General features: G+C 41.7%; 1 protein-coding gene across 1 annotated transcript in view; it reads right to left on the bottom strand.

The window, feature by feature from the left end:
- Window positions 1-6,562, bottom strand: part of rassf8b (Ras association domain family member 8b) — a 24,684-nt gene extending 18,122 nt beyond the window's left edge. The window contains exon 1 of the mRNA XM_005930415.3: window positions 6,166-6,562. The gene's annotated coding sequence lies outside the window, so the exon portion shown is untranslated. The remainder of the gene's footprint in view (window positions 1-6,165) is intronic.
- Window positions 6,563-7,557: the final 995 nt, after the last annotated feature.

Here is a 7,557-nt window from a genome sequence, read left to right as displayed (position 1 = left end):
ACACACACACACACACACACAAAGACACACACAACACACACACACACACAGACACACACCCCGGGCATAACAACAGCCTGGACCAGAGCAGGTTTTGAAATCAGATAAATAAAACCTCAGATGAACTCCAGATGTGACATTACACTGTGTCATTGTTTAACACAAACTAAGCTAAAATGCGGTAGCAGTGTGTGAAATAGTAAGTACACTCTTACTGTTTCAATAGGAATTAAAAGGATAAGTAACAGCCAGGAGTTGGTAATCAAATGTGCTTGATTAAGGAATCATCAACAAGTATGAGCACCTCTATCAAAGCAGGAGTTTTGGCAGTTTACAGGCCTGGAGCATTCAGGTGTGCGTTAACACAAAGCCAAGGAGGAAAGGCATCAGCTGTGATCTCTCAGAAGTGATTGTTGCTCAGTCTGGGAAAGGTTATAATGCCATTTCCCCCCAAAATTAAGTCCATCATTCCACGGTGAGAAAGATTATTCACAAGCAGAAAATATTCAAGACAACTGCCTATCTTTCCCAGAATTGATATCCCACCAAATCACCCCTAACAGTGAAGGCTAAGAGCTACATCTCAGATTCCTCAGTTAACATGTTAACATGTTTACGTTCATGACAGTCAGAATTAGAAAAAGGACTCAACACGGATGACTTGTTTGGAAGAGAAAGACTCTTCTCTCTAAAAAGAACATGGTAGCATGGCTTAGGTTTACAAAGTGGCATCTAAACAAACCACAAGACTTCTGAACAATATCCTGTAGACCAGCGGTCCCCAACCTTTTTTGCGCCACTGACCGGTTTATGTCCAACAATATTTTCACGGACGGCCTTTAAGGTGTCGCTGGATAAATACAACAAAATAAAACCAGTACCGGTACGAAAAAAAAGAACATTTATTCATAACACACGTGAAAGACCCAGGAACGAGTATAACGATAAAAAAAATTAGCTAAACCGATCAAAATGAAAACCATAAAATTTCACACCCAGCCTCAACTCTTCCGACCCGGTACCAAACGACTCACAGACCGGTACCGGTCCATGGCCCGGGGGTTGGGGACCGCTGCTATATACAGAAGAGATGTCCACGTTTGGAGAACGAGACACTAACAACTCATACCCACGGTCAAGCATGGTGGATGATGGCTGATAATTTGGGTGTGTTTTGCAGCCACAGGGCCTGGGCACCTTGCAGTCATTGAGTTGACCATGAATGCCAAAGTATTCAAGGGTCTAATGTGAGGCCATCTGGGCGACAGCACAGCAGCAAATCTACAACAGCATAGCTAAGAAGGAATCAAGGTGTTGCAATGCCCAGATCTGAGACTTATTGAAATGGACCTTAAGAGATTCGTGCATTAGTCACTGTTGTAAAGTAGAGTGGAGCAAAAATCCTCCACAATGATGTGAGCGACTGATAACGTGAATCAGGAAACAATTACTTCAAGTTAGTGCTAAACCTGCTTCCACAAGCTACTGAATGACGGTGTGTACTTAGTTCTTCCACACACTCGTCATGCATTTATTCCATCCATCCATCTTCTTCCGCTTATCCGGGGCTGGGGCTGGGGTCGCGGGGGCAGAGCCTAAGCACAGAAGCCCAGACCTCCATCTTCTCAGCCACCTCCTCCAGCTTGTCCGGGGGAACATGAAGGCATTCCCAGTCCAGCCAAGAGATATAATCTCTCCAGCGTGTCCTCGGTCTGCATTTATTTATTTGTAAGGATGTCCCGGTATGTAAAACCTTAGAACTGAAAAACTGTGTCTGTATACTGTTAGAGTTGTGGCTGATCACATTAACACGCGGTTTTCTACTGTTGGCTCAGAGAAATCCAAAATATGGTTTCTTTCTTTTTTTTATGCATTCTTGGCAAATTGATTTAGCGTTTAACTACCATGGAATTTATTTATTTGACCTGTTTTATGACTAAACACTGAAATAACTGTGCTTTTCTTTAGATCTATTTCTGATGCTACATATAATATGCTTTCTACTTATTGTTAGAGTTTCTAATGTTTTTTTTTCATCTTAAACAGTTGTATTACTGGAGTTTGCTGTGTTTGCATTCATGTATATTTTCCTTCAACGAGCAGAAAAACACGTTGCATAAGAGACAGAATAAACAGATATAAACAACAAAATGATCCGAAGGGAGATCGAACCACGAAGACAGAACATGCTCGATATAGGAGATGTTACACTCATGCTAGTCATAATCTCAGGAAATGCTTGAAAAGATTGAAAACGACTGCTGTGGGAAGGAAAGGCTGCAGCTATCAGTACAAATCCTTGCTGTCAGACAACTTCTGCCACAGCCATTTGGTTTCAGACATGAAAAATATTGTGTTGTCTGGGCTGTGAACCGTTGAGCTAAACTTAGTTATGACTCCAGTCTACCTCCCCTGAAGTTTCATTCTCAGGATGCCAGAGGAAGGCAGAGTTAGGGAGGGGACGCAGCGCGAGAAGTCCAGGCTTCTTATTTATATTTCCTCAAACATGGATAGCAGCTCATTAGAGGGATCAGCACAAAAATGAAGCTAAAAGCTCCTTTAATAAGCCGTGGATGAGCATTGAAGGAACAGACTGAGAAATGTTAACTAAAAGCTTTTCATTTCACACAGACTTAAAGGTGGAATTTAAATCCAATATACAAACCTAATAGTTAATCTCCAAAAGTTGATTCTGTTCATCTGGACGTAGCGTTTTGTGGGAGAAACGTTTCGTCACTCATCCAAGTGACTTCTTCAGTCTCGATAATAGTTAATAGTTAATAGTTCATTTCCTGCCTTGGTCAGCTCTGTGCCATCTCAGCCTCTTGCTAAATTACAGTTTAATAGACTCAATGCCAATCTTGTTGCTGTGTGTACCCTCAAACATCTGATTAAACCGACACATTTGCTTTGAAAAATCAAAACTCGATCATATTTTTTTTTAAAAACACGACTGTCAGTCAAAAATCGAATTACTAATGGAGACATGGCACTCAGTAGATGAGACTTATAGCAGTTCAAAAAACAGACGATGCCAATTTTTTTTATACGCAACAAGGAGGTTGTGGAAGCTGGAGGGGATCCACTGAAAAACAACAAGTGGCGCACAAACAAAAGAGCACGCTGTAATGTGCATGCGTGAGTCCACATGGCCAGCAGCATGACTGGATGCAAACAATCCCTCACCATGGTGACGCAGCTCAGGCTTTGTCCCGACCTTACACAGCTGACCGGAGTGATTGGAGGGTACGGTCTGGGAAAGTAGACCACACAATCGGCAACAATTAAGAAGCAGTCCGTGCTTTCCTGTCACTTCCTCTTTGTTTCCCATGAATGTGGGCTGCGAGAAAACATGGAGGTGTGCTCTGCAGTCGGGGTTCTTGTTGGAGATGTAGTGGAGTTTTGCTGGAACACCTCAGAGTTGGCCTTATGGTGGATATTGTCTAGTTTTAGCTGGAGTGGTCATGCCAAACAGATAAACTCTATCCTCTATGTTAAGAGGTCAATGGCCTGCATACAATTTAAAAACTTACTCCTAATAAAAATGTCCAGGCTCTCTGAGCTTGCTAAAATCACTGGATAAAAGAAATCTTCTGCTGAGAGTTTTTACTTCACAATTGTGTAAGCTGCCTAAAATGATCCACAATGACTCCCAAACTAGTTGTGAGACTACAATAGTAGCTCACAGACACATAGCTTTAGCTCAGATTTTAGCTGTGTTAGTTAGCTCATTCAAAGCTCAACGTCAGAAGGTTACTAATGTTCAGATGATCAACCCTCTGGCACCTAAAACTTCCCTACTAATATCTTGCCACAGTTGTAAAGACTAAAGCCTGCAGCTGTCATACAGTGACCCACATTTGCATCCAATTTAGCAATTTAGAATGAACAATTAAGCTAATGTGCATGTCTTTGGATTGTTGGAGAAAACCCACGTAATCACGGGGTAGAACATGCAAACTTCATGCAAGAAATGTACCAGCCAACCATATTCAAACCCAAGATCTTCTCGCTTTGAACAACAGGAAGGCTAAAATGCTAACGTCAGCAGGTAATCCAAATATAAACCCTAAATGAAATTACATTTCGACCTCTGTGCTCACACAAGATGTCACTGTTCTTGATGGAACATCCTGGAGGTTCACAGGCCCTTCAATACAGCAATAAACTCATGACTCTGCTTTTAAGTTGGCACACAGCCTTCATATTATACACCAATTTCCCACTCCCCCTGCCTGTTTCTCTTTACTTATATACTAATATAATGTAATGCTTTTAAGAGTCCATGAGAACACAGCGGTCCTCATAAAACTGATGATGCATATTGCAATCTATAAATGAAACCTCCACCTTCTAGCCTCCTGTGCAGCTTAATGCTGCACAGGAGGCTTGATGTGGAGATTACCTCCACATCAATTTTGTCAGCTGAAGACAGTGAGATGGCTGCATATTCAGCAAAAGCTTGCATAAGCTGAGTGAAAAGCTTGAGAACAGCTTTGCAATCAGATACTATCAATCATCTATTGTGTCATAAACAGTGTAAGAGTTCCCTGTTATTAAGCAAGCAGTGGTATTCACATGAATGCAACATGCAGTCCTTTGTGGGTAACAATTTAAAGGCAGCTGCAGGTTTTTGTCACAACTGCTGGTGTCATGGGTAACAAAGCAGTGTACTCACATTCACACTTCAGCTGTATCACTGGATGTTATTATTTTTTACTGTTACAGGGAAAAAAAAATCACTATGTTGAAGCAGAGTGACCAAAGTGCCCTCTTGCAGTTTCAAAAGTTAAAACTAATCAGCTTGCTGAAGACAATAAGCCTTTAACCCGGTAAGACCTGCAGCTTAACTGACCGCAAGGTGCTGGGAGGGGGAGTCTGCTGAAAGATAAACTGGACTGGATTTACACTGCAAAGTCTGTTACGAGTCTTCCCACTTGGGTAGCATGGTTCTGACATCTCAGGCAAATGCAGACACAGTGTGAATGAATACCAATAATGCAAAAATATTGGTGCTTAGCTGGCATGGGAACTTGTGTGAACGGGGAGATTTGTTTTTGGTCAGGATCTCTTTGTCTTATGATGGTAAACTGAATCCGTGGACAAAATTGTAGCTTTTAAGTAGATGTGGGCAGATTGATCCAAATATTGAAAGTATCCATACCAATGCTGGTATTGGTATTGGATCTATACTGTTTACATTGCAGGTCTTCAAAAAAGAAAAGAAAAAACTGTTTCAAAATACATGAAAAGCTGAAAGGTGTGTTTTGTTAACTAAGTATAGTGGAAAGTAAAAGCCACAGTCATTTAGTAATCATTAAAATGTATTCATTTTGTAAACTGATGATGATTGATCTTATAAATCACGAACCACTACTCTTCCCTATATAAGCTGCCTTTATAGGCTAAAAGTATTGTATCAGTATAAATACTCGGAATCTGATCATACCTAAATTTGCAATATGGCACTACTTTTTAGAAATAATGACAGGAATTTTTAAAAATAATAATAATTACTGACACACTGAAAAAGGCTCAAGATTCACTGATAATGAAGATATCTGTAACAGTTTCTCAAAAGGTTTAACCGTTACCAATATATCAGGAAACAACAGTTTAGTAGCAGAGTATACTTCTCAGAGCAAAGTATTCCTACTACAAACAGTTTACCCTTGCGTCCGCCACACGTGTGCTTCAAGGACTTCTTCCTGTGTGCTGTAGCTGCATGACTCAGTTGAAGGAACTTGATTAAAAAACCACTGCTGAGTGCGCGCTTACAGCCCAACTCTATAAATTGCATTGCAGGGCTCAGCAGACAGATCCCACTCACGCACTGACCACTAACTCACTTCCTGGATGGCTCATGGATCTGGTATTTTGTGTCAGGAACACTGACCGAGGATGTGGGTTAGATTTCTTTGAAAGGGAGGACGAGAAGGGCGTGAATAAATCTGTCAAATAAAGTTACGCAACTGCAGTTGATCGGTCATTTTAGTCTCTCTTCTGCGTTTGTCCTCCTCACAGGCTTTAACACAAAACTGCCAACAGTGAACTTATTAGCCCATAACAGTCTACAAGCTTGTCTAAAGGACAGCAGCTTTTAAATGTTGGCGTGACTGACGCATTCACTGCGTTCAATCCAGTGTAACAAACACGACAACATACCTCTTTCCAGCCGCAGCTCACTGTGTCTTAGACGATTAGGAACTCTCCCGTTGTTCTGTAGCCACCGAATATCTCTCTGGGATAAAATCCAGTACTTTCTTCGTCATGGTATGCGGGCCACTTGAGGGAGATCCCTGTTTATTCTGTGCCGATCGGCGCCTGCATCACAGTTAACGGTGTGCGCGCATCCCCGCCTCTTCTAGAAACCGAGTGGATGTAAACACGAGTCCGTCCAGTCATCGGACATCCTACAAGGGGGCTTGTAGGCTTGCTATCAGTGAAAGAGATCTCACGTGTAAATCACGATCGGAACAGAACTAGGACACCGCAAGGCATGACGGACCGGTTAAAGCTGCACCGCACTGGCGACGCAAATGGACCGAGACCCGCGCAGTTACACGGAGGGTTCTGATGGAAATAACAGGCTTTGCACGTGTTTATAGTGCTGAACAAACCCTTAGCGTTACACATCTGCAGCATATGTTTACATGAAGCCCCGTATTTGCATGACAGCAGCTTGTAAAGCCCAAAACAGACAAAAAATGCCTTAATCAAAATGAAAAGTGGAGTGACTTTACCTTCTACAATGCCATTTAGTAAATAAAAAATAAAAAATAACATAAAATGACACTGAAATATATTTGACAATACACTGAAGAGCAACATGTGCTAGTACAACTATGTAGTTTTAATCCTTGGTCCCCTCCAGCAGTACTTGAAGCCTTAAAACAGTCCGCTTTTAATGCCTGCGTGCCTGCCTGTGATAAAAAAAAACAACTGATTGTCTTACATTGAAATGTAATGTAGGCTTTAAAATTCTATTGGACAAGCACAAGGTACAGTTTTTTGTGTAGGTTTGGTTAATGTATGCCTATACATATTGACCTTGAACACTGACCTTGATATACCAGGTGCACTGCTCCTGCTTTAGTTGGAACAATTTTCAGAGGCTCAAATGTTCAAGATTAAAAACCATTAAACCAGTACGGCTGTTATGTTTAGCTCCCCATGCAAGTCTTGCCTTTGCTTATCTTTGACGTATAATTGATCTCCACCGTGCCAAAACAACAACCTGCATGTCATCTCAGGGAAGAAGCTGGAGTTACAGCAAGACTAGTAAGTAAGGTGTGTGAAGGTCAAAGGTTGTGTTTGTGTACGCCAAATAAAGTAGGTGGGTGCACAATGGCATGAACTACAGTTCAGACCTTATCTGCCAACACTTTTCCTTCAGGAGCAGAACTCTGTATTGCATACGTTAGCCTGGGTGACAGATTTATGGTGCACAATGAGCGTTAGAAAATAAGCAGAATGCTCCCAGCCTTTTGGCTTGGACACTGTGGGCAATTCCACTGAAAACAGTCGTTTGGTCTGTGGTTTGGAGATCCGGCTCTC

Source organism: Haplochromis burtoni, unplaced genomic scaffold (genome assembly GCF_018398535.1).
Source record: "Haplochromis burtoni strain Fernald_Lab_line unplaced genomic scaffold, NCSU_Asbu1 Contig_129, whole genome shotgun sequence".
Taxonomy (NCBI): Eukaryota; Metazoa; Chordata; class Actinopteri; order Cichliformes; family Cichlidae; genus Haplochromis; species Haplochromis burtoni.
This window is presented reverse-complemented; position numbering and strand designations above follow the sequence as displayed.